Here is a 25648-nt window from a genome sequence, read left to right as displayed (position 1 = left end):
CAACCTTTCATCTCAGTGAATCTGAGTGAATTTTTTGAGGGCCAGAAGGTTTTACAGTCATTCCTGGTGAGTAAAACATCTTTATTTTGCCAAGATATGTTACTTGGATGTACTTTTGAATCAGATCATACTTAAAGCAAGATATTGACTAGGAGAGCCCTGCTGGAATCTATTTCTGATCCTTTCTCTGAGGAATAAAATTTAATTATGCTAACTACAGGGAAGCACAGTTGGTCTTCTGAAGCTGAGAAAGGAGAAACCCATTTGATTTAAGAAATCAAATGTCTCTCTTCAGTTTCATACTTTTGAATTTTATTTGAAGACATTTCTATTGAGCAGAATTTCACATTGTCCTGGTTTAGTTTCATCGTATATGCAGAATACTTGGAGAAATCTTATGATTTTATAAAGACGAACTGACTAAGGCATTGCTTCCTTTCTGGTCTGTTTTACCAGATTGTTATGCTTAACATATAAGGTTTCAGGCATATGTTAAATTTTAAGTTGGTTAGATTATCACGCATTAGGTATTTTGTTTCATTTTGAGGGTCTAGTTGTTAAATATTTTATATGAACAGTTGTTTGTCTAAAAGTTTATGTTAAAGAATGTAACTACACTTTTTTCACCTTTTAGATATTACAAGTGCAAAGAACATGTGAAGAAATACGAGGAACTTGTCCTATATGTCTTGAAAGACTGGATTAAAGGTCATTGCTTTCAAGGCTTAGTTCCTAAAATAAGGAAGTTCTAAGTCAGTTTTTAGATATGGTAAATAGGATTTCCCAAAGCACTGCATTTTAAAGATGGATCTAGATTCCGTTTATATAAATAAAATATACATGACATATAGAAAAGAAATAGTGGAATGACAGTCTAGACAGCAAAACATTAATTACAACAGAGTAAGCTAAGTTATGAGCTTCTTTAATCTCACTGTAAATATGAGGCAATTTACCTTTCTTCTATCTTTATTATTTATATATAACATAGCTTGTACTATGAAATCAATTTCTAAGCTTTCATGGTGTCTCTTTTTAATAATATATTTCTATAAATATAAATATAATAAATATAAATTATAAAATTTATATAATTTTATAATATTAACCTGCTCTAGTTGGTTTTGATGAATTTAAATCTGTCTTTAAAAGGTCATACAACCCTATAGTGCCAAACATGGATTTTCTTGTGATAGATTATCCCACAGCATAAGTAAGATTTTCATACTGTATCATCCTGAATGACTCTTCACTTGATTTTCATTTCATTCTGGGTGGTTTGTTGACCCAGAGTTTTCAAATTTTAACTAATGGTCCATTTGGAGTTGGATAAATCTGCTTATTTTTAAAGAAAATGCTACAAAACCATAAGATAATTGCATATCCTTGCTATAATCTTTCAATTTTGATTTTTTTGTCTATAGAGATGGAGGAAGGACATATTGCAAAATAAGATGTTTTTCAAGAGGTGCTTTAATGAAATTAAATCTAAAAATTATCTATTTTAATTAAATTTCATTTTCTGAAGATCCTTTCACTTACTGTCTCTCCCTTTCTCTGAAAAATATGCTTTGGTAATTGTAATAGACAAAGACACTTTAATTAATAGCTCTTACTTTAAATAATAAAGATTAGTAGCAGGATGTTCCTGGTCCTGGGACTGAGCTCTGGATCTTGCTTTATTCAAAAATCTCAATTTTTGAGTTCTGTATTGAGATGGATATGCAGTTATAAGAGATTAGTTTATCTGATGATCCCCTATTAAGAGTTTGTCCTTCTGTGCTTTACTTCAGCTTATATGTCTGTATTGACTTCCCTGAGGCACCAGAAAATGCAAGAAAGAAAGAAACATAAATTCTGAATCTGATCTGGCTTACTCAGGGAAATTTCCCATTAGAAAATACAGTTTTTAATCATAGGTATTTAAGTGAAGTAAAACATTCCATCATCTAGCGTTCTTATGTGCAGTACTTAAATTATGATATGCTATACAATTTCCTTGGGTTTAAAAATATCAATAAAAATACTAATGTCTGACACAGCAAAATAATTTTCTGATGTTAGACTTCGGCAGCTTTGTGTACTATCATAAAGATTAAGTAGATGGCTTAGTTATAGCTCGTCATTCCTGGAGACTGCTAAACTTGTAATTTGCTGAAGCTGCAAAACCTTATACCCATTTTGCGGTTTTCATGGCTACTGTAACTAAACATATTAGATATAGCAGAACAGCTGCATTAAAAACATTGCTGGAAGCAAGTAGAAAATGCCATAGTGTCCTTTTCTAAAAAAATTACATCTGCATTACTTTGCAGTGGGCATACAAAAGTAATGGATTATAGCATATTGGGAGATAGATACCATTATAGATATTTTATTCAGATAATGATTTTTTGCATTTTAGAATTATTTAAACATATGAAACTGGAACTCTGGTCATATAAATGCAGGCTGAAACAATTCTTTTAACTCTCACACTTCTGATAAACTCCCATAATCAAATCAAATGAAATTTTCCTGAATGAAGGAAGTCAAGCCGCATCTTTCCAAAGCTCTGAGTATGTTTTTTTCAAAGAAATTGGAAAGCTTTGGGTTGAACCCTAGTCATTACCTCCCAAAAGCAACGCAAAGCCTTTCTGCCAAACAGGTGAAAGAATATAATCAGGCCATTCACACACTGAATATTCTATGACATGTAAATCTTCACTTTGCAGAAGTTGACGGATGTTTTGTAGTGGGAGACTGGTCAAGCAACTAGTAGAAGTTTAAAAATATATTTGAGGAACTGATGGCATGGGAGCCAGTGAAGAAGGATAAGAATTATTGTTTGGCCAAAGAGGCAGTACTGTTGAAATAAGAAAAGAAACATCCAATAAAAGAAACTAGTATGGTCTTGCCGTAATGGAGCTTAGGAGCAGGAAAGCACAAAGAGATTAAGTAGATGTGAGTACATGTCATAGATTTTCAGTAAGTTCAGGGAGTGGGGAAACAAGTCAGGAGAAAACAGAAGGTGGGAAGGAGTACTTAGGGTTAAGTCTGCTTCAATCTTTGAACAAAAAAAGTATTTTTGGTTGAGTATATACAGTTTAGATAAGAGCATTCCCCTCTACCTCACCACCTTGAACATTCATTATTTATCATTTGATTGAAATTCTAAGTTTTGCTCCAGAGGAAAGGCAGGGGCATCATAATCCCATAAAAGAGAGGATAACTCTTCTTGGTGTTCATGGGAAGAATGGGCAGAAGTTTTATAAGAAGATTCATTTCCTTGATTTTTTCAGTCCAATTTTCTAGACCTTAGTTGGTTTGATAGATATGATCAGAATCTGTATCGAAATCCATAGAGACTTGGTTGCATGAGGAATTTCCCAATATTTTAGTTTAATTTTCAGACCATCTTTCTTGAATTTGTGAGTACAGCTGAATAATATGTATTTTTCAGCAAAATATTAACCTTCCAATCAGACCTGTGTACAGCCTGCAGAATTAGGCTTTGCTTTAAAAGGGGAAAGTATCTTATCTCCGGTTATACTTAGCTGAAAGTAAGCCAGAAAAAAAATCAACTTCAACGTCTTAAACCAGATGATCCTTTTCATCTGGAGTAAGTTTATCCTTAGGGAGACTATACAGCACAGCCCTTAAAGTAATACCTCATTAAAAATCATGTATTGAATAACTACGTTTTCAAAAGACTCATTTCAACTGATTGTAGAAATACAGCTGTCCTTGCAAAGTCAGCATGCAAGGGAGGATCGTGTAGATTACAACAGACATAACAATGTGAGCCTTTGGGGTCAGTTTAAGGAAACGGCAAGAGTCGTAGTGGCTGGGTGCACACCTATTCAATGAGACCACATAATCATTTCGTCCTGATGATATCATTTCATCAGCATGCTGGTATTTAAGCTGCTTTTTCCCCTACACATTTTACTCATCTAGTTATAGCTTTCTTTAGACAAATAAAATGATAGCTTTTTCCTCAATAGCAGAAAACAAATTGATCAAAACAAGGTCCAATTTGCAGTGCAGTAAGAACAAGCTGATGAATTATTTTTCCATCAAAAAAATACAGTGTGAGAAATTCTCCCTCCTGAGGAGTCTTATGGACTTCCAGGAAAACCACTACCAACAACTTGTTTTAAAAAAGCTGAACTGTGCATCACTTGAAATAGTCAAGATTTCTCTGCAGGGTTGTCCACTTACAATTGCAAAGCATCTTAGCTCTTTAACTGATTTGTTAATTCTCTGGTTGGAAAAAAAAAAAAAACAGTTTGGTTTCATGTAGCCACACCTACTAGTTTATATCAGAGTCCAAACTCCTTCCCCTCACTGCCCCCCATACAGACTCTCCCACAAACTAGAAAACCTGGATATACTACTGTATATTCTGAGTGCAGAATGCAATGACATGGAGAGATGCATTTGGGCAGTCCAGGTGTGTCAGCTCTGCTAGGTTGTAGGTTTTACACCTATTTGGGAAATTCTCTCTTTTTAATTTATTTTTAATCCAACCAGATATTTGATCTCATTTGATCTACTGCAGTACAAGGATCAGAATGACTTATAGGGATAGAGAAAAACTGGAGAACTATCATCTCAGCTAGCACTACTGCCAAAACTCATGAATCTACAGTGAGAAAAGCACAGCGAATCAATCCTGGTGAAGTTCTGTGCTAATTTTACACTGTTTATACTGTTGCCAGAGTTATCTTTTGAAGAGAGAGTTTAGGTGTCATAGCATGTGCATCACTGCAGTAGCGGAAAAGTGTCTAGCCTGTATAATGACATTCAGCTCACCACATTCATCCACACACACAGACAGATAAACAAGTCCCTGTATTTGAAGTGTCTGATCTGGGCAGTGCTAAGAGTTGTCAGCCTTCTGCACGGGAGGCTTGGCCCTTTCTGGTACTGAAGTTTATAACTTGTGCATATAATGCAAATGAGCAAAGCCAATGTCACAATGTTATAACTTATAAGAAGAAAAGCTTAGTGCAAGGATAATTTTTTACTCTTCTTGTATCAAAACAGCTGTGAATGTAAACTGTTATCAAACTAATTTTTGTGGTGCTGCAAAAGATGATGATGAGGTCACTCAAGAAGATCATAACCTTCTCTGTAGAGTTTTTCATAGAATAAAGTTTTATATAAGTTTTCTAAGTGATGGATTTGACTTTGCTACCACTGCATTTCTGAGTAACTCTTTGTGGTGGAACACTCTCACAGGTACCATGAAGAAGAGACCATTGTTCTTTAGAGATTAAACCTGCTGAGTATTTATTCTCATTAGCAGAAATGCATTACAAACTCTGCAGCTACCCTTGGTTGAATTTGTAGACTATGAGTGTTTGCTATCCCAGCAAAAGTAGCCAAATATTTGATTAAAAAAGTGAATCTTTATGTCCATTATTACCTCCACTTTGCAGTGTTATTGTATAATCCTGAAGAACTATTTGTTTTAAAACAAATACTATGTTTTACAACAATACAGTAAGCCAAACATTTATTAGAACTATAATCTACAATCTTTGCCACAGTATACTGTAGACAAGTGATGTTACTGGAGGAAACAGCACATTGAGGAATTGTTTATAGTTTCTCATAATACTTTATTGCTCAGTTTTTTTCATGCAAATACTGTATATATTGTATCATCTTTCACACATAAGGATTTGGAGATTTATCGGAAAAACATCATGATAAGTCTTGGGTAGAGTCCCAGTTATATGAATATGCAATAATGTTCTATGGGATGTTATCACAAGAATTTCCCCACAACTATGCTTATAGGCTGCATATTTTTCTCATTTGCTCAAACAGTATTTGCAAGGCAAAAAGAACCGATGTCATCATTTGTCTTGGAGGTTTTCTCATATATTACAGCTCAGGAAGACATCTCCAGAGGTACCGTTCAACCTCATCCATTCTGTGATTCTGTGTGATTCTGTGACATGAAAAATAATTCTGACCTGAGGAAAAGCTGAACAAAATGTAGTGTTTTCTTAGAGAACATGGCCAAACATTTAGGGCTTGTGGAGTTAGACTTAGGAAGTCCATGTAGAAATTTGGTTCTCTTAGAAATGGTTACACAACTCACCAAAGTAAAATAAGTTAAAATTTAGACTTCTTTTTAGTAGGAGTCTTATTCAGTCACTATAAGATTGGCTGGATAATTTATACTATATAAATTTGTGAATTCAGCTTTTATTTTCTCCCTATTAAAATTTTATCTATGAGTTCCCTAAAATATTTTTCAGAATTTATTTGTTCTAGATTAGCTGTAGATTATACACTCCTGCTGAAGGCTTAGCTTTCTACACGTCTTTTTTTCTTGCAGATCCAATGAAGGTAATTAAGTTTTAAAAGATGGATGACTTTTTTGTATTATATTATCCCTGTTAATGATACCAGTCTCTAAGTTGTTTGGTAACTATCATTTTCACAAACAATACTTAAGTTAAACTTTTTATTATCATTTGAAGAAATTCCTACTTCCTGCTGTTTGATACTGTCCCTTTGCTTGACAGAAGTTTTTGTGTCCTCCATTACTGAACAACCACATTAAAATTTTAATTTGATATTTGACTCAACTGGCAGACCAAGAATGAATAAATGTGAAATAGGAGATTCTTCAAATGGATCTGCCATGAACAGAGTCGTTTTCTATTCTGCCAGCAATTGATTCACTTAGGAAATTTCCAGCTGCTTGTTCTGAGGTATCTTTCAGGAGGTTTCTGACAACTTGTTTGTTTATTGTTTCAAATTAATAGATTTCACACAAAAATTTAACAACCTTGTTTTTTACAGAGTCACATTTTCTACTGAAGCCAGCCAAGGCTAGATTATCAGGATTTAGACTGCACTGGCCTTGTGAAGTACACAAAAGGACAGAGAAAAGATACAAAGTTTTTTTATTTTCTCTCTGTCCACAGGTATTTCCAGAACCAAAGGGTTGGGCTACGTTAGGAGGAGTATGCCCAGCAGATGAAGGGAAGTTATAATTTCTCTCTCCTTGATTCTAGTGAGTATGTTTATCCAGTTTAGATAGGAAATTAGGGATTTACTTATTTAATTAATTACCAGGATGGTAGTGTGCTGGGAGAGTTTGCCCACAGATGCTGTGGAATTTCCATCATTGGAGGTCTTCAAAATTTGTCTAGACGGAGTGATGGATGACCTGACCTAGTGTTTATAGTCCACCTTTGAGCAGAAGATTGGACTTAAATGGCCTTTAGAGTTTCTCTCCAAACAACATTTCTGTGATTCAAAGTGCTAACTCTGTAACCTTATTCACGTAGGTGAACAAGTGAATTGTTTCTACTAGTGAGACTTACCACATATATAAGTGCTCACAGATGTAACCAGGACTCTCACAGCTGGAGCTAGAAGGTGGAAGGGCTCCATGACTCTAGTGCTCCTCTCAGTCACATTGGAAATAGCAGGCAGCAATTTTTTGAGGGGAGGAAGTCTCATCTCTATCTTAGTGTTCTCCAGCCCTAGTAAGAAGTAATAGCTTTAGCCACATGGAATATGGGGAAAGGAGTTAAATTTGTTGTGCAGTCTGCTCTGTACTTTGGTTCTCTCTCCTTATTACACTAAATCTCTGATGCTTCTGCATATACCTTGCAATATCAATCTCTAAGGCTGAGAGAATCTTTCTTTCTATTCATGTGTTTCTTATGCTGAGGAGAAGAGAAAGCATCTCCATGGTCCTCTCTGAAGCTCCATAATGTGAATCTTTTCCTAATTCTCCAGCTGTTCAAGGGCAGCACTGGCAAAGAGTTGAGACAGCAGCTTTTCAAATACGACAAATAGCAGTTGGGTAGCTTCTGCACAATGATCTTTTTTCAGCCACATCATGAAAAGGACTCAAGTTGTTCTTGGCCGTCCTCTTCATAGTGTTCAGTTTCTGCTTTTGTGCCTTCACAGAGAAAAATCCTGAGAGAAAGAGTAGGGAAAAGTAGCAACTCTCAGGTTTATTATCAGAGTTTCTGCAGTCTGGCTGAACAAACACAAGCATTTTTAGCAGAAGTGTGCACACTTTTACAGGTAAGCACATTTGAATAGGTAAGTGTTCTACAAACCAGAATTTTTGAGTCTGTCTATATCCGATTACTACCATGAAATATCTGAATATTTCATGGCTGGCTTTGAAAAATTTTGGTTTGGCTGTTGAAAATTGCCTAATATCTGTATATAGGATGTGCCCAGCATTACCTAGATAAATGAATCTTGCCAAAAAAAAAAAAAAAAAAAAAATGCCTGAAGATTAGATGACAAAAGTTGTTTGGGACAGGAAACTAATTTTAAAAGATGTTAAAAAGAAAGGAAGGATTTGGAATTGTACAGAGTGGTCCAGAACACAGTAAATAAGAACAGACTTAAATGTAGCATAGGAAAATTAGGCTGAATTACAGGATTTTTCTGCTAATAATGAAGTCTACTAAGCTGTAGAAATTTTTCCAAGAAAAATGGTAGAATACCCATCCTTGGGGATGTTTAAACTGAGACTGGACAAAGCTCTTTAAACCATAAAATAAGGAAGAATCTGGCAATGACCTATGAGATGGAAAAAAATGACAAATAGCTTTTTCTATAACTAATTTCCACAATTCTATGAGAACTTAAAACTAAATAGTTAAAAAATTAACTGATATAGAAATATTGTTACAAATAGAAGATTTATCAGGAACCACTAATTGGGTTCCCAGTAAATCAACTCCATGGGTGAGAAAACTTCTAAAAGAAATTTCTATAACATAAAACTGTTCTCAGTTGAAAACAAATAAAAGAATTATTTTTAGAAAAATGTTATTTGAATGCATATTTTTCTCCTTTGCCCAGTAAAATGGTGCTTTTTTGATTCCTAATGGTAACCAAAGGAAAAGATGATGTCTGAAAAATCAATGTTGTTTTGTGAGAGGAAAAAATGACTTTCAGAATACAGATATGAAAGTCTTTATCTGTCTTCATACTATACATGGACAACCCTCATGAACGTAAGCAATATAAAGATTCTGGATGGTCGCTGTGTGAAGAATTGAGATGGGGGCAGGTCTTAAACCTACTGAAAGATGCCTCTAGTGATATCTTCTTCACATTTCTTCTTCTTCTTCTTCTTTTTTTTTTTTTTCTCATAAGAACATCTAAGTGAAGGGAAATTAGTCTTTTTGAAATATCAAAATACACTGTTAACTTTTGTGCATGGGAGGAACTGGTGAGGGGGTAAGGTACAAATATTCAAGAAAACAATGGTTACTGCAACTCTTGGGAATCAATATGTCAAAAGTTTTTTGACTAGGTGATTAACAGCAGAATAAGACTTAACTGATTTTGTAGGTAAGGCCTTCAAATACTTGTATTTTACATGACTATCAAAGTTGGATGGTATTACCTTTTGTTCCTTTCCTGGATTGTGTGTTAAATAGAGCTCAACTCCACCAAAAATTTGGCCCTGTTTTTCCTCCATCAGAATGAAAAGACCACCAAGACTTTTTCTCAAAGCTCTATAAGGTAGTGGTCTCAGCACGCTATTATTTGTGAAATGTTTTCAATTTTTGTGGAATGTATTGAGACCATTTGGGGCACAGTTAGTACATTTCAGTCAACCAAGAAAGTACTTCTGCTAAAGTGAATGAGTAAATTCTTCCCAAGGCTATATGCATCTCATTACCTATGATTTCCATTAAAGAAAAAAATAACTAAAAATATAACTTGAGAATTAAAAAAATAAACTCAAACTCTCTGTCACTTCAGCCAGCCCACTATTGAAAGAGACTCCTCTGTGCATTTTCACATCTCCAGCCTAGTGGGGAATAAAATTTTAAAGGGTTTGAAATTATTAGTTTAATAATATTAAAAGGTTCTAAAACCACTTTTATTGTGAGTTAAAGGATATTGATTTTTTCTCATGATTTCCCTGTTCCAGCAATCTATTATTAATTAAAACATTGTGTGCCACAGTCCTTTTCCACTTCCCTCTGCTATTTACTTTTCAGATGGCAATGTTTTAAATGTATTTGGAATGACAAAACCAGTTTATTCTCATTCTTTCCATGACAAACAAACAGCTCTATCTGTAAAGGAAATCTGAGTGTTAAAAAAGAAAGTAGATTTGTATGGCCATCTTAGCTGTCCAAATTGCAAAGCTGGTCTCTCTAAACCCTCTGTAGTTAGATTTTTGTTCTGAATCACTCTCTGAAAGAGCCTTTTCTCAATGTGCACTGTGGATAGAACCAAAATAAAAAGAAAACTTAAACTAGAATGACAACAGTGCAGGTAAGAATTAGGAAAAACTTTTAACACAAGAATTATGAACTATTGGTTGCCTTCACAGGTAGTGAAACTTTTACAAGATTGGCATTTTATAAGGACAAGTTTGACTAATGTCTCTTAGGAAGACAAAGGTAGTTGTCGTTCTTGCTTTAGGGCAAGCAATAAGATAGATGACCTCTCAAGGTCCCTTCCTATTTTTGAGTGAACTTATGGGCCTAAGTCTTTTAACTGACTATAAATCAAGCTGCTGAGAAGGCTAGATGCCCAAAGCTGGTGGTATGAATACTCTCCATGCAGGTCGCACACTTATTAGACTGTGTTACTATACTTTGTCATTAAATTTTAAGAATATTTGCTGAATGCAAGGTGTGCTTCTCATTCATCTCTAAAGGCTGATTCACACAGAATATAGCAGCTTTCTATCGATACCAGTTACTCCATTCACTTCTAGTTACTTCAAGTGGCAGAGATTTGTACTAAGCAACCAAAAGTTCCAGCTGTGCTATAAAGCTGACATGGTATCATGGGTTTATTTTATTTTTTTTCCAGATATCCCAAGTTTTAAAGAAAATTAATGCAGAATTTTTTTTAAAAAAGTATTAGATTGTAAAGGCAAATAATTATAAAAAAATTACCCCAGTATACTCCTGTGGAATTCTAAGCCAATCTTCTGTGTGGGTTTTGATAATACTTATATACGTGAGTATGTAATACTGGACCAGGTTGCCCAGAGAGGTTGTGGAGTCTCCTTCTCTGGAGATCTTCAAGGCCCGCCTGGACGCAACCCTGGCTAACATGCTCTAGGTGACCGTGCTGAGCAGGGAGGTTGGACTAGATGATCTCCAGAGGTCTCTTCCAACCTTACTGATTCTATGATTCTGTGATTGTTTTCAGAAGACAGTTCCACTGTCGGTTTAGTACACTGACTGAAACAACTCTGGAAATGAATCAGGTTTGAGCAGTGACTGTCTGAAAGACATATTTTTTGCAGAAGTTGGAAAGCTGCCAAAACAGAAAGCATAGTTGCATTATTAAGCTGTTTGTATGTTGTTACAAAAAAATGAATTTTATTTTTTTCATCTACTACAAAAGGATAAAATATTGGATATTTCATTCATCCCAAATCCTTTGCATGTGGTTACTACATCTGTGTGACTCATTTTCTCCTTGCTTGACAGAGGAGAGCAGAAGCTCTTCTTTGCAGAAAGGTGAATACTCATATATGTCATTGGAATCACTGATACCTGCACTTTCAACCTTCAAGTGCTATGCCATATCCAATATTTTGACAAATTTAGCCATGAGTGTCGTAATTTTGACACTAAATGTCAGTAGTTTATTTTCTTTTACATCTATGTCTCTGACTCAGTTGTGTGGAAGTAAACTATTGTGCTAGTAATTTGGGCAGCATTCAGATATCACAATGATAAGCATCACAGAAGGGCTTATGACAAAGAAGGATAGTCTTTTAAATTCAGCCTCTAACATTAAGGTGCTTATTGCAGACTGAGAAGTATAGTATTAGCACATGTTACAGCTACTATCTCCCAGAGTAGATATTAGCTAGAAATCCATCTACCTTTCTGAGAAAGAGCTTTCATTTCTCCTTTAACTCACTGAATTCTAAGAGAATCCTGATCAACAGCAAATGTTATTGAGAAATGTAGTGAGGATTAAATAGATATTACCATAACAGAAGCTAAGGTTGCAGCAATTTACAGTCACCAGCCCTTCTGTGCTCCACCTGCAAGACGTGGAAATTGCATTGGAAGTGTGTTGAGTTTATTTTGAAAACAAAGGTATATGTCTGAAGGAAATTAAGCAGTTTTTGAGTTGCAGGTCATCTGAAAATTACCCTGAACTGGCATCTGTCTAGCATTTTCTTATTCTTACGCAGCTAAAAGTAGTTGCCTAATATTCCTTTGCACTGAATGTACTGAGACTGCAAGAACTGTTCTGTCTTTGACTACTTACTTTAATGACTTTCAGAGTGGTCTTTTAAAACTATTGTGGTAGGTAACTGCTTTGTTGCTGATGGCTCTGCAGAATTAGACTCCGAAATTAAGCTTTTGGCCTAGGAAATTTTAAGAGGGGTCCCTAACAGAATGCTGGAAGGCATGGAGGTTAAACAGTTTGCCCAAGGAAGTACATCTATAAGGCAAGCCAGAGTGGGAAACAGAGCCCAGGAGTTCTGATGAGCACCTCCCTGCTATGCCTATGGTCTCTTTGGTGCTCACTACTGAGAGCAGAAAGGATAGTTTAGAAATCAAGGGTATTTGTCTTCCCAAGGAGCATGGCAATCATATGCTAATGTGGCAACTGTGTGCTAATTTCAGTTAATTTATATTGCTTATCTGAACTGCCTACTTATACAGACTAGAAATAGAAATATTTTTTTGTGAAAATTCATTCTTTTAATATTTTTAAAATCTTTGAACATTAGTTGTGTGAAATTACTGTATCATTTTTAAAACACACGCACACACATACACACACACATATATAAGAGCTTGATTTCAATCACTTCCATTTCCTGCCACCTTCTCTTCTGAAAAAGACTATCTGTAACCATGGCAGCAATTGTGTAAGACATGGCAGCTATCATCACTAGTGTTACTAGCTTTTAGTCTTCAGAAACAGCCTCTTCTGCGAATCTTGGCTTGATTAGTGCCAGGAAAGCTGTATTTTGTCAGATTTCTTGGCTGATTTTCTTCCTGATGTGACCTCTCCCGTTAGATGTGTCAGTGACATTGAGTTCTAGTGAAAAGCATGCTATAAAATAGTGGGATCACTACAAAGACACCATGGCAGTGCTCTTCTAACACTGAGAAGATTTTCTTAATTAATGCGTTAGTAAGATCATAGATGAAAAATAAATTGGGACAGATTCTGTTCCATATGCTGGCCTCTTTGTGCCTGAGGAATTCAGTTGTATCTGGCCAAGTAAAAATTTCTCAACAGAGAAGGCTGTTAGGAAGACATTAAGTTGGCAGAGCTTTGAATATTACCAGGCTCAGCCAGAAGCTGCAGAGAACGAGACCAGAGTGCTACTGTGCTCCAAATGATTTCAACTGGCAGATTGTCACTTCAAGGCCATTGTCATCTGGTGTAGGTTAGAACAGCCTGAAGGTTGCTCTAATGTACCTTGACTCTGTATCAAATGCTGGCAGAGAGTTAGAGGGTTGTAACCAGATCTTCCTGATTACCCACTTTCTCTCCTGCCCTGATCTCCTTGGCCACAGCCAGAGCTGTGCCTTTTGTGGGCTAAGGAATTGCTTTCAAGGCAATTGTACCAATGTTCAGTATATTGGGTGCAAAATTAGGGATCAGGAGTGGAGTGAGGTAGGATAAAGGGTTTTTTTTGTTGTTGTTTTGTTTTGCAAAAAGTATGCAGATAAAAAGGCTCTTTCCTACCTTGATAAAAATCCAAGGATGTTTTCAAATGGTTCATGAACAGAAAAAGAGCAGAGAGTATAGACTTGGCCAGAAATTAGGACATTCACCTGAGATGCAGAGAATCAGTTTTACCTTTTTCTGACCAAGTAGGTGAATTAGACTTTTCACAGACCCTGTCAAACATTCTTCTTTAAGTTGAGGAAAGACAGTGGCTATTTTTTGTTATTTTGCCCAAAATGATGAAGAAATCGGATTTATCCTTTGAACCAAGAAAGGACACAATCTTCCTGCTTTCAGCAGGGGAAAATGGTTAGGAACAAAATTCAAAAGCTTTCAAATTTTGTTTAAATAACTACTGTGATATATACTGAGAGAATAATCTCAGTAATCAATTTTAATCTCAGCTTTCTCTTTTCTTTCACTCTGCTCCTTCATGCCTTCTATGCCACTTTCCAAGGGTTTAGTGGAGCCTCTTGGGCTAACTTTTTCCTGTGTTTCAGGCATCAAGATGTCTTTTGTTCCTTGGTTCTTTGCAAGAAGATCTAGACTGTCCAGTCTAGTACTTTTTTTTCTGCTTTAAAATCCTCCTGTGGTTCTTTAATTTCTATGTATAGCACACATTTTAGAGTGTACACAAGCTTTAAAAATGGATGAAAATAAGCATTTTGTACCACAGGGTCTATACAGTCTCACATGTAGTAAGCAGCGCAATTTACTTCATAGGGCACTAAGTTGATCAGTGAATGAAATCCGCTGGAGAGCTTCTGGGACCATTAGCAAAGCAACCAGACATCGCTTGAAGAAGAACAGTGGTCAGAAAGGTCCAGCTTTTCTCAGCTGTAGTTCTCCAAGAGAAGGTATTAATTGTCCTTAGCTACAACACTCAGGAGGACTCCCTGTGCTGCTGAATCCCAGGCTGAAAAACTAATACATGTTCATGCATCAGCTACTTTTGAAAAGATCTGTATGTTTTTATAACACACCTATCACTGCGCCTAAGGCTCTATACTTCTCAGTCCAGTAGGGACTGCAATAGTAGATTCTCTGTCCATCAGAAATCTAGTTAATTTTATTGGGAGTCTTTTTCAGCAGATCATGATTCAGGCTCAATTTTAATGTAAGTTTTCTTTTTTGGATGTTTAAAGCTGGATAAATAATGAAAAGGAATAGTGCAAAGAGTGATTATATCTCAAATCGACAATAAATGAGAAATGGATATTTTAAGGCAGGATTTTGTCTGAATAAAACTGTGTAGAAATATTTATGCAGAGTGAAAACCAGAACAAATTCTGGTTTCCCACAGAAATTTTATATTGTGTTTCATGCCGCTGAGAAGCATTTAAATGGCTGATTGCTTTGTAAGAGGGAAATTGTGCTGTTTATGAAGCAAAGCGAACCTAGAAGCTTTAATTTGGTCATACTGAAAATGTTTGTTTCAATAAAACCATAGAGTCAGATCAAAACATTCTAGTACCTAAGGCAGGTCTTAGATGAAGTTTGACTGTCAAGATACAAATTTCTATCCTGCAAACTGAAAAATTAATTGAATTTAATGTCTACTCTTCCAGAACTAGTCTAGTCCCAACAGTGTTAGTCTGCTTAGCTCTTAGCTCACATCTATGCCTGTTTGGGGAAAGAGTTAAAATAACTACACCTGTATTTGTGCTGGGAATGTTCCTGGACCTGGTAACTCAGTCATCTAAGTGTTAAATTGTTAGAAAGGTCCCTAGGGTGGTTTAGACCTGGACCAGCTCACAGTATCTCAAACAATTCCTGACTGCAGGAAGAATTTGGAGAGTCAAAAGATCAATCAAAGATCATAGGTAGCTTGGCTGTGCCAAGTATGTTTTGGAAGATGAGAATTTAGCAATATGGATATAGGTCGCTTGATGCCAGTTGGACTCAGTTACAGAAAACAGTCCCAGGCACATTTGATTTATTAGTATTGATGTAGCCAATGTGTTTTCTATCTGTCTCCTGAGAGGCTTAGTTTGGTAGGTGTTGCTAGAAAATACCTCCAATGTTGGGATCTTCAGAAAATGAAATTATAGTTGTCACTTTATTTCCACAATGTTCCATTTTCCCTTCTCCCACAAAAATAGTTCCCAGTAGACTGTCCTGGTGTGAAATACTAATTCAGTTCCTTCCTGACTGAGCTCCTGAAGGAATTCCAGTCTGCATTCCCCAGCTGTGAGGACTTGGGACAACCCTCACACCAGCCTTTAGTGAGAGGAATGGGGATGCTGAAGCTGAGGCAGTCTTCACCAACTTTTTGGACGAGCATCACAGAACAGAAAATAATTTGTTCCATCTAAAAGAGAACATAAAGGCACATAGGCTGGAGTCTGACACGTAGCACAGTGAAGAGAAAAATTGCTGTATGTTGGGAGTACTAGACTCTAGACCTTGCTTCCAAGACTGTTGCTGTATTTTTAAAATCACCATCTCTCTCCCTAATACAAATCTTGAACATATGGGAGTTTCTGTTACCTTCAATAACCCTTGTAGCTAACGCACAGCACCTTGGCCCCGGGTTTGACTTGCAGCCATGCCCATCTCTCCTCAGCTAAAGAAAAAGGTTCCTTCACAGAAGTAGGTAGTTAGGAGAAAGTGGTACAAGGTCAAATGTCCCAAAACTCCTAGCTGGCACTTATCCAAAGTTAATTCTAAATATTACTACTTAGCAATGTCACAGGCATCTTTTGACTAGTTGGGTTTGAATGTTCAGCTCCTTTCAGCAAACACACAAAACTCAGAATCATTAGTAGATGTCTTCCATGCTTTTTGGGACAAATCCTATTGTCTGTCTTTAATTAAATCTCACACAGAGGGTGATGTCCTGCCACATTGCATGTCACATGCTGCACATAGTTTAACTCTTTCTATCCTAGAATGCTGAACAGCATGAAGGTTAAAAGAGTAAGAGAAAAAGAGAAACCAAAAGAAATACTGTGGTTAAATCAGATATTGGTGATGTTGGGGTTGTTTCCGTTGTGATATTCAATGTATCTGCCTATCCCTAGCTAAACACCGTGGAGGCACACTGTAGTAATCAATAAGTTCTCCATCTTTTCCTGATCTCTGGAGCTGATTTCAGAGGCAGAGTTTATTTTGGGGGAATTTATTTCTGAAGCAACTTTCTCCGTTGCAGTATTTTCACACTGAAATCCATGGGGATAGCCTTAAATAGATTCTGTTCTGAGATATGTGACTGCTCAAAAAAGAAAGGCAAAGCCCTAGGACGCATTTCACAGATATGTTGACTACAAATCCTAGCACATGCTCCAAGAAATTTACATTTGGATTTCAGCACAACAGCAGTTACAGCAGGGGCTATCTAGCTAACACGTCTTGGCAGGGAATTTGCTTGATACCAAGGTAAGATGTGCCAAGGCCAGCTTGCCAAAATACTGAAAATTGAAAAGTCTGAAAAATGTGAGAACCAAGAGCTCAGTGGTAAAGCTGGAGTTGCTAAGTATGCCTGCGAAGGTGCTCAGCACCCATGCTTTCCACTGGTATCAGCAAGGAGCTGAAAATCAACATGGAGACTGAGGGCTCAAAGCACTACAAAGTCACCTCAACTTTTGGAGGATCAACCCCAAACAGCACTGACTCTATCTCTTAAAGGTATCCTTAGAAACAACTTTATTTAATAGCTTAGTAGGTCGTTCTTAGCAAACCAAACTGCACTAAAAGGAATGTCTCTTTGTGGGTTTTTACAGCTTATGTAACATTTAATCATATAAACGTACTAGCACATGTTAATCTCTGAATTCTGGCTGAAGTTTTTTGATTTTTTTGACCCAGCTGTCTGGTTCACACTCTGTACACTTTTCCACTTGTGGTCTACATTGTAAGTCAGTTAGCACTCACAGGAGGTATTCTGTTAAAAAGCGTTTGTTTACTTCAGTCTAAAATTAAACCCCTTCCAATTTAAAACCCTAATTAGGACTTCACATAAGTTAAAAGTGACCATATTTTAACATGCAATCAAGAGTTCTTTATTTGCATGCAGCTGTTTTGAACAAATCTGTCCTTAGACAGTGTATTGGGTTTTTTTGGAAAGATCCAAAACACCTGATTTGTTGAAAGCTCAAACTGTAGATTTCTTCCTGGGCAGCTCAAGTGCATGGGTTAGCTTGGAGTGCTTTATATATAGCCTTACATGTGGCATTGTTTAATGGGATGTTGGTTTGTCCTATTCGGCTAAAGCCTGGAGAGAACACAGCTTGCATTATGTGTTATTCTTTCCAGTAGACTTTTAACTCATACTGTTTGTCTGCGAATAAAAAATACAATATAATAAGTAAAGAAAAATGAGACTAATTCTAAACTTGTGTCTTGTGTGTCTTGAAATAAAATTTTCCATGGCAGCTGTACATCATGTCATACTCTTCACAACATGATAGTCTAATGTGTATTATCCATGTCTTTGAGTTTGACCCAGATGAAACTGGTTGCTTAGCTGCAGCCACAGGGCCCCAGGGATGGGCCAAAACAGACAATAAACATGCATCTCTGGCTCCTTGGTTGCTTGAGCGGCTGTATCATTGGACCTTCGGTTTAAGAAGGAAAACAAATTCTGAAATAGTGTGTCTCCTGGATTTCTTCACCCAGCTCTGACTGCAAATAGTAATAAATTCATGTATTTACTGTATCACTGAGGCCCACTTTAAAAAGTGTTTACTCTCTGTTTCCAAGAAAAAAAAGTTGTACAAGTGGTTACTATGACAACCACTGGCTCTGAAAAAGCATTTAGCTTTATAACTTTTTGATTCTCATTTTAAATCATCCTCCCAAATTTTGTTCTAATCTTAATTTAACTTTGCATGTCACAGTAACAGGCTGGGAGAGGATTTCTCTTCTGAGAGAACAGCTTCAGTTTAATATGCAGTACTTCATACATTTGCAGGTGGAGTCACATTGCAGGTAGTGACAAGTATGTTAAAATCTCTGGGTATGCAGTTTATACCTTTCAGTCTATGTTTCTCCGGTCAGATGGGATGCAGAGGGCATAGCAGTTACTCAGATTGAAAAGAAAAGAAATTGAGTGCTTCTAGCAGGCATTTATTTTTCCTAAGATGCTGGATTGCAGAGGTATTTGGGAGAGCTCTGTTCAGCAGATTAAATTTCTTTGTATTTCAGTTTCATGCTAACATGCAATATTTTGTAAATTTTACATCATAAGCCCTAGTCTCGAAACAAAACAAAGTGAACAAAATTGGTGGTAGGCAAACATATTACCATTTCTAAAGGGATATCTGAATTTCTTGATTAGTGCTAAAGCTAGAATCCATGTTTTAGAGCTGAGTTGTTTAATCCGTTCTTGTGACTAGTAGCTCCTGATTTTTTACTGACATAGCCGTGTCTTTACTACAAACCAGTAGCTGAAGTAATGCTTTGTGACTCAGGCTTCCACTGCTGACTGTTCTCTTCCTGCAAATGCCTTGGCACTACTTCTACTCATCAGTGGATGGCTTGGATCCATAGGAAGGAAGGAAGGGAGGGAGGGAGGGAGGGAGGAAGGCAGGAAGGGAAAGAAAGAAAAAAAAGAAAAAGGAAAAAGGAAAAAGGAAAAAGGAAAAGGAAAAGGAAAAGGAAAAGGAAAAGGAAAAGGAAAAGGAAAAGGAAAAGGAAAAGGAAAAGGAAAAGGAAGAAAAGGGGAAGGAAAGAAAGAAAAAGGAAAAGAAGGAGAAAGGAAGAAAGAGGGAAGGAAGAAAGGAAGAAAGAAGTAAGAAAAAGAAAGGAAGGAAGAAAAAGAAAAGAAAAAAATGAAAAAAAAAATGAAAGAAGGAAGAAAGCAAGCATAGCTTGCAACCTTTGGAAATGATATATTTATTCTCTTCACTTGCTAGTCAGCCTGCCAATATAGCTAATTCTGCTGAGAATATCCACTCTAGCTGTGTATGGAGATGTCTGTTTAATTCAAAGCCGATTTCATGTGTTCCCATTTTTAAAATCAGTTTTCTCCACATACATATATGCACAGTACTGTGTGAACTCATTGTTTTCTCTAGGAAGTGGATTTTTGATGCAAAGATCAACTAGAAGTAAGTAACAGCTGCCTTTCAAAGGCTTAATGACCAAGCCTGCACACCAGTTTTCACAACTGACATTACCTAGTATAAAGTTTTCTTTTAAGCATGCAAACAGTTTTTCAATTGCTAGAAAAAACTAATTATGATTAGATGTCCAGAATTCCCCCATCACAATAAATGGGTTATGTACCCTAGTGTTTCCTTTCCCCCCTCTCTCTACAGCGACCAGGCACCACGCAGGTTGTACGTTTTCAGCGCAAGGGTAGTAGCGCACTTGTGGGGTGAGATTCAGGGACTGCCTTTAGTGGTGAGCTGGTTCAGTTTGCCTTCCTATTGGGGTTTTTAAAAATAGCCCTGCTAAAGTAGACATGACAGTCTTGTGCACTGGGGTACCAGTGGCACACTTACATGAGTTGCAGTAAAGCTGCCTGATGTTACTGCATTTGCCACTACTGATTTAGGCTGAATATACTTGTTTAAGTATACATAAATACGGAAGAATACATATAAAACAAATAAAGAAATAATACCATATGCCCGATCTCTACCATTCTCCTGTTGGGGATCACTGTCTGTTCTGATAGTTAATGAATATTATCAGGCCTTATTGCATGCTTTTAGATAAAAATATTGATTTTTTCAGTGTTAGTGTATTGAGTCTATGAAGAAAGGAAAGAAAGATTGCCTTTAAAACAGCCTTTAAAAATGATGTTTCCCAAAGGAAAATGAATTAAGGATCCTGGAAAATGTTTCAGTCTCTTTCTTGTACCATAATCTAATCCTGAAGGATGCTCTTTGATTCTCTTCTGTAATACTTTGTTTTTTTTCCCTCTTGTTATTTTATTTTACTTATTCCCACAGCCAGCTTCAAATGACCTCAAGAACACAGGACAGCTAAAAGATTGCTTAAACTTCTTAATACTTTTAATCCTGACTTGTTATAATTTGATTACTGAGACAGATTTTCTCTCTGGGCCTCATATTAAATCACTTTCAAGTTGAAACAAACCAGAAATCCTTTCAACTTAACAGAGCTTGTATTCAATATGAGCTAGTCAGATGTAGCACAGAGACTGCAGAATGTTGCATCACATACTTCTAGGGTTTTAAATACAAGGAGAACAAAGTCCAATCAATGTTACATGTGAACTAACCTTCATAGAGTATCTTTTTTTCAAGAACAAGCATGGTAAGTACAGTTTTCAAACTGTATGCGTGCATGTAAATGTGTATATATACATGCAGATATAAGATTAGAAATAATATATATACCTTTGTTGATAATATAACCTTTAGAATTGAAATGTCTTTATTATTGTAAAATGACCCTAAAATGCTTTTCTGTTTTGAAACTCATTCCTTATCTCATCAACTATGCAAAGAATATACTTTTTTTTCATGACATCTGTTCAATTAGGTGCACAACATCATTTAAAAATGAGGAATTTCTTACTTTCCTGGAAAAAATATGGTAAAACAGCATCACTTGGAATTCAGCAATAAATAGGACATCATATACTTAAACCAATGGCTTCATCACATTGAAAAGGTAATGCCTGAAGCTTCAGCATGAAAATGTTCCTGAGACCATGGGTTTGCCAACCCACCTTACCTGGCTGATTAGGGCGAAGTGTAAACATACCTTTCTTAACTTCTTGATGTTCAAATGCAATGAGCTTGCAAAGTTCAGCTCAAATGAAAATCTTAATCAGAGTTGCATTTGTTAAAGCAAAATATACAAAAAGAGGCATCCAGAAGGGAAAAATTCAACGAAAAATTAAGGGGCTTCCTCTGCTGGGGCAATCTTGAGGGGAACAGGTGGGGAGGATTGGCAGGAGTTAAACTTTCAGCGATAGCCCTTAAGTAAATTAGTTTTAGAGAGATTAATAAGGCTCACAATCAACAACAATGTGAAGATATAGACTTCCATATGAATGTTCCTCTTCCTCAGCACAGCCTGCCTAAGCCCCCTGCCCCAAACCTCCTCAGTTGTCACCCTACCATGGGTGCAGGCTCTCAGTGCAAGGGAGGACCTGTAACCTTAACTCAGTGCTGATGACTCCCAGAGGCTCCGATTGTTGTCTCACCTATAGAAAATCTATTTTTAGAAGCCAAAAAGCTGTAGTGAGAACCCCAGATTTCCAATGAACTACCTGGAGATCGAATGTCTCCCCCAGCTGCAGAGGGTGCTAAGACCAAAGCACAGTGCTGCAGTGACACTCGGAAAGGCAAGGCTGCGCACTGCTGCAGTGTGCTCTCCTGGTCATCTCTGCACCTGGAGTGGGTCATTCCACCTCTGAACACCAGCTGTAATGGCGATACACGTCATGGTAGTGATCCAGCTAAGCTGCTTCCAGAATTGAGGCCGTATTTGTTAGAGATGTTGTCTACAGCTGCATGAGAAATGCAAATCCCTGCAGCCCAATACTATGATCTTGGCAGAAGAAAAGCCCCTTCACCTTTAAAATACATTACTAGACATGGACTCAGATTAAATCCCTCGATCCAAAAACACTGAGCTCTCAGGATGATCGAATCCAGACTCAGTCTTTGCTGGTTTGGCCCCTCAATGATATCTGTGCATCACTCATGAACTTACACAGGTGTTCTGTTAAAACAGAGGGAATTTTAAGTCTTTTAATGAATGTACTAGTTTACCTTTTAAAGTAGCTCCATTCACACACAAGTTGCATCAACACAACAATAACAAGAAAAGCCCGTTCTTAAATTCTAGCTATGTGTTTCTTGTGTTTCTGCAGCTTAAAAGCAGCAAAACAGATCTCTTTGAAAATCTGCAAGCATAAGAATTGGTTCCAGGCTAGAAGTCTTTATGCCAGTTACTTCTGCAGTTTAAAATTTAGAAAAAAAAGAACTTTAATGAAAGTAATCACTAATTGTTAAGTTAAAGGGTATTAGTAGGTGTTGTTGTCCTATATGTAATGAGTTTCAACTAGGAAAATGTAAAGGAATTAGTGACTGAAGACTCTAGATAACAGATTCAGTAGTTTATGTTTATGGGTCCAGTCCTTCAGTTCCTTCACAGGCAAAGCTACCACGAAAGTCAGGGGATTTTTGCTGGGTTAGAGGCAGGTAACTGGCTTTAATATTACTTTTAAGAAAAAAAAATCTAACTTTTTGAATAGTTAAAAAGTACTGACATTTCTTGTTTTTCAAACCAACCTAGCTAGTTATCTTATTATTAAACATGGATGTACTTCTGTTGGTTTTATGAAGCCAATGTAAATTCACTTGGGATAGTAACATTAAGTTAGTGGCTTTATTCTTTGTTCATTGCATTGGTTCATCTTCTGCACATTTCAAAGAGCGTCACAAGTGTTTCCGTGTGGGAGCCTTTCACAATCCCTTTGCCCAGAAATAAGGAAGGACAAAAAGTGAGACTGGGAGAAGCAGGTTCATAGCTGGAGAAGGTTAGGAAAACATATCTGGAGGACTCAGGCAGGTCCACGGTATCCAGAAGTACCTGATCCAGATCAGAAATGAGAGGAGCTGGACTCGGTAGCAGGCTGGCTCAGGTTGTATGGCTGCACCCTGGCTTCTCAGACTTGCCATGGGTAGTGCTCTGAGCATGCTGTCTGTGTGCTCAAACCATGTTAGCAGCCCACTGGCCAATCTTGCCAGTGCGCAGCTCAGAGGTAGCTCAGGTAGCTGCATTTGAAATGCATGGTTTGCCCTTAGGTGCTTATGGCTCACCTCATTCCTACGTTCATCCTTTAAATTCAACATGCTGGCTCTGGTGCCACCTAATTCTAACAGTTGTGAAGCCTGTAATTGCCTTTGTTATTCTCCGTGAAATATCTTTACCACCTAAAGGACCTGATTCAGGGTCAGCCTAGGAAAGGAGTCACTCAGTCTTCTGGTCTTGCAGATCAGGCCTGCTAGGGCCTGATTTCCATCATTTTAGGCACCTGCGTCATCTTCATAGTCACTGGAGAAAAGCAAAATCTTCAGATGAAGCAGTCTGCTAAGTACAAGGGCACCTGGCCTTGTAACTGGAATAAGTGCCTGAAGATAGGTGGGATGAAACTGGGCCGAGGAATGTCTTCATCTGTCCTGGTTGTAGCATCGTTTTTAAGTATTTTCTGACTATGCCTTCTAGATCAGGTCTTGCACAATATATGTCATATATCTGGTGTTATCACTTCTTCCACTCCAGTGGTTTAGAGTTAGTGCTCTCACCCATGGTGAAACCACATTTTGTACAGTCTGGAGGCTATTCTCGTGTTCGGATGTCTAAAGCTCTTCTCCCATAGTTTCCTACGGAACAGGCAGCTGTTTACCTTGAATTCTCTGGCACTCAGACAATATCAACATGACTTTACAGGTCACTGAAGCCAGTTATTCACCTGAGGGAAGAGTCCAGTCTCCTTCCAATTAACACCTAATTTATTGTTAAATAGTCATCTTATAGTTCCAAGTCTATGTCTTTATTCTCCCAAATGTATATCTAACCAAATGTATGGTTAGATATACAGTCTTATCCTATCAAGTTAGATTCACTTTTACTCTCTCACCAAATGTATATGAAAGAATTTTCTCCCATCTTTGAATTCTGTTGTTCTTGTCTGTACCCTCTCCCTGTACCCCCATCTAAAAGATGCACCAGAGTAGTGTGCATCAGTCTAAAATTTATAGTGCCCATGCTGTGTAAAGGATAAATTCATCCCTACACTTATGGACTGGTTCCCTCTTATACATTCAGAGACTGCATTAGCCCTTTGTACTGTAGCTTATGCAAGGAGTTCAAGCTCAGCTCTTCACTTGCTGATTCTTCAGTTCTTTTCTGTAACTTGTTTCTGAGATATAGTTTTTGCCTGTGGGTTTGACTTCAGTCTGTTGCTTTTGGAAGTGTAAGGTTTTCAGTTATCATTAACAAAATGTATGGCAGTTTTTATTTACTTCAGATGACTATGTTGAATATCATCTGAAACAGTGCTAGTTCTCTGGAACCTCACTAAGAATAGCTTGATGTAATTATTACACCCAATTGAAAAACACCATTTGAAAGTGCTCAGCTATTTCAGTCTTAACACATTTCATACATATGCTGTTGTATTTATTTTGAGATATATTCTTTTCTATAGAAGTTGAAAAATAAGCATTGTATTATGTCACTGGTGAGAAAATTAGTGAATATCTTCTGTCAGCATGATAAAGTGGTGCACAAAGATTGATGTTTTTGTTATTTTTCATTAGTTCCTTGTAACCAGAGGTTAAAAAAAACATCCTATTAGACTGTTCAATTGTGTTCATCTACCTATAAGTGCATGTATTAACCTAATAGCATAGATTAACGCCTATAAATATTTTCTCTCAGAGAATTACTTTGAAAACAAATCCATATGTTATAAAGAGCAGGATACAGCTGCTAACTTTTACCCTTAAACATGCTTTGTGATAAAATTATGAGCTTTTTAAAATGTACTAGTTATTTGGACACAACCTTTGCTTTCACTGAGTTCTAACAATTTAGCTTCTATGTAGACAAACAGAGTTTATGGGCTAGATAAAGTAGCAGTTTTATTTCAAGCTGCTATGTTTATTAGGCAGGACTAATAAAATCTTCAATGAATTTTGTGTGTACTTGTAGAAATTTGTAAACGCCACCCAAAATTATGAATCAGAGGTGATTAGACAGAGTTAATAGGCTAGTCCAAAGGAAACTTGAAACTGGAAGATCTCTTTACATGTGATTTAAGTTATTTTGAAGAGCTAGTTTTAGAGAGAGAGTGATGGAGAGAGGTGGGGAGAGATTTCTGAAAGTTCTATGGGAAGGGGGTACAGTTGTGACTAAAACTACTAACTTTATAGCACTTTATAGTATCATCTGTACTGAATCAGGAAAGGACTGGGAATTATCAGAGAATTCATCTTGTTTTGACTTGATTAAAAATGTCTTTGTTTACTCAAATTATCATTTC

This window comes from Rhea pennata, chromosome 3 (assembly GCF_028389875.1).
Source record: "Rhea pennata isolate bPtePen1 chromosome 3, bPtePen1.pri, whole genome shotgun sequence".
Taxonomy (NCBI): domain Eukaryota; kingdom Metazoa; phylum Chordata; class Aves; order Rheiformes; family Rheidae; genus Rhea; species Rhea pennata.
The sequence above is the reverse complement of the archived record's forward strand: the minus strand, read 5'-3'. Positions refer to the sequence as shown.